Consider the following 3,146-nt stretch of genomic DNA (forward strand, 5'->3'; position numbering starts at 1 on the left):
AACTCTTTATCTATGAGTGAATGTCTTCGCACTATGAGGTCAATGTCTTCTAAACTGGTTTATCTTCAAAATCTTCTGAGAATGCATATGACCTCTTCCCCTTCCCTCACACCTTAATGCTGTCACAGGTACATGTCCGTGGGAGAATCCCTTGGTTCTCATAGTCTGCATTCATTTGCAGAATTCTTATAGCATCATATAAATTCTCCCGAAGCCAGTTCCTGTTTGACCCGCAGGCGGAAGCCTTTGAAACCTTTGAACGTGTTGAAGCCATTCAGTTTGAAGTTCATGGCTAATGAGAAATCTACAAGGAAGGGAGGCAGACAGCGCCGTGGAAACACTGCTAAGGACCTGCCACCAGATCTCTATGAGCTATACAAGTCAGATCCAGAAGAAACTTATGGAGAACGCAAGAACCGAATCCAATGGATTCGAAGACATTGGGCAGAGGAATGGTTCAAGTACAGATTCGTCACCGATGAATATGCTGAGAAGAGTGCCATCAAGGGCCCATGGGGAGATATCATATACAAAGGTCTTCAGCCCAAATCATAGTCCAAAGCTATTGCTCAAGGCTTTTACCCATGCATGCTTCGTGGACCTCAGCCTGCTAATGCTGAACCATCCTCTCTGTTATGGTGTCGCGAAGACAACCTCTTCAAGCGCAACTATCAGTTTGCACAGAACTCTGCCAAGGAAAACAAGAAGTCATTGGGATTAGACTTCAACCCAGGCCCCTCTGCGCCACGTGCTGATGGCACATGAGAAGCTGAACCCAATCTGGTTGGGCCCTTCTACAACCTAGAAGGTCTCATCACTCATATTATGGTTCAAGGGACAGTCGTGGATTAACCTGCAGATGATGCTGAATCTGACGAAGCACCTGCACCTCCGAAGCCAACGAAGCTGAAGAAGCCTAAAGCTTCAAAGTCCGCCTCAGCACCAAAAATCTTACGGGCGAAGCCACTGCACCTCCTGAAGACAGTGTGCAGTCTGAAGATCTATCACGTATCTCCAAAAAGACTGAGATGAGAAAGAATACTGATCAGGCACTGACTGCTGCTGCTATTTTGCGCAATGACGCCATTGATCTGTCCAGCGATGAAGATCTTGCAGATGACGCTCTTGAGCAACTGATCAAGAGCAAGGAAGAAGCAGAGATCTTCAATGATTTGCCTCTCTTTGATGTGGCAATCATCCATAACTTCATTGATGAGTGGTTTGACACGCCCAACCTCAGCTTTGAAGATCTGCAACTTCCAATTGGCCTCAGTGTCGCCTTCACTGGCGCCATTGCTTCTGAGCTAGCTCTAGCTCAGCGCATCATTGAACTGAAGCAAAAGATCGACTATGAGAAAGCTCAGTTCAAGAAGCACATGGCCAAGCTCAGCGTGTAAGATGTGAAAAACTTCAAGATTATGCTGCACGAGCTCAAGGAAGCCTTTCTCAAGAAGCGTGAAGAAGCTAAAGGTTCTCGTGAGCGCATGAAGAGCCTGGCTGACAAGTGTGTGCAAGCCTACAATGAGGTTGAGAAGCGCAAGGCTCTTGGTCATCCTGGCATCGACCCAAGAATGGCTGCAAAGAAGAAGAAGCCATCAACTGACACATCTGCACCTTCAAGGCAGGAAGAACCCCGCATTGTCTTCCCAAGCAACATGTCAGGCTCGAAGCCAAAGGTCCGGTCAACCGCTTCAGAACTGAAGAAGACGAGGACTGCCGAGGCTGAAGCCAGAAAGAGGAAAAATCCTTATGCTTCTGATGTCGCTCCCTCCAAGAAGAAGCGTAGAACCAAGAAAGATCAGGCTGCTCCCACAGAGCCCCTTGTTGTAGAACCCATCTCTGTTGCTCGCCCTGATTCCTCGCATCAAGAACGACGGATAGTAGTTCATGAGCCTGCTTCCACAGAGGCTCCTGAAGCTGAAGACATTCCAGTAGTTGACCTCACCGCTGCTGAAGACATTGGTCACCATGACAATGTTGAAGATGATGAAGTCCTTCCTCAGATTGAGCACCAACTGGTATCATCGCCTGTTCTCACGCACAATGAACTCATCAGCATTGGTCGTCCTCTGACGCCAACTACTCAGGATGCATCATGGGCTGATCACCCACAGAGACAACACACTCCAAGCTCTCCCCAACCGCAAGCAACTCCATCAGTGCAAGAAGAGGATGACTTTGAGGCCCAGCCAACTCCATCTTCACAGGCGTTGCCAGCGTTACGCAAGCTTCGCAAAGGACCAAGGCCCCAAGTCCCTCTTTCGAGCGTTTCAGAAGGAGAAGTGCACCACCAATCTGTTGCACGTCAGGTGTTCCCCGAAGCCACTCCTACTATGAACGTTTCCGAGTCTGAAGCTAAAGTTGTTGAAGACATTCCGGCTGCATCAGCCGATGAAGAAGAAGCCCCAAGAGTTGCTACACCCCTGTCTCACTAAGATGTTCTCGAGGAGAACGTGACCGACCCTCCAGCTTCTGAAGTGGAGGTTGAGAATCCTGAGGCTGCCACCACTAACACCACTGAAGCCAATGACGTGGTCATGGCTGAAGACACTATGGATCCTGCACCTAACACTGTGCCAGAGGCCAATGAAGCCAATGATGCACCTGCAATAGATGTGCAGCCGGACGCCTCTGTTGATGCCACTGCTCCTGTTCCGCCACCAAGGCCACACACTATCGAGCAAGCATTCAACTATGGCCAACTTATCACTGTCAAATGGCCTTTTCTGACTCCTCCGCCTGCTGCTGGTCCTCAGTTTGACTATCACGTTGAGCACATGCCTCAGGTTCAGAAGCCAATGCCAAGGTTGCCCAGGTTTCCAGGCACTGCATCTGCACCCGGATCTTTTAATATCAATGGTTTCAAAGCACACAACACCTTCAATAGCGCCAAGAACCCCTACTCAAAGGCAAGAATATCTTCTGATCGGTTCTGGAGCTATCAGCAGCGTAGTTATTACTCATGCATTTTGTACAATCAAGGTCGCATTTTCCCACATATGCGTCTTGACACTGAAGCCATAACCGGTCTGCCTTGTTTGGAAGAAGCTCTAGATTGCTTCAAAGAGTCTGGATTGTTGCCGTTCATCACTGACAAGGAGCACTGGAACGAAGAATTGCTACTCCAATTCTATGCCACTCTTCAT

The sequence above is a fragment of the Triticum urartu genome, chromosome 5 (assembly GCF_003073215.2).
Source record: "Triticum urartu cultivar G1812 chromosome 5, Tu2.1, whole genome shotgun sequence".
Taxonomy (NCBI): Eukaryota; Viridiplantae; Streptophyta; class Magnoliopsida; order Poales; family Poaceae; genus Triticum; species Triticum urartu.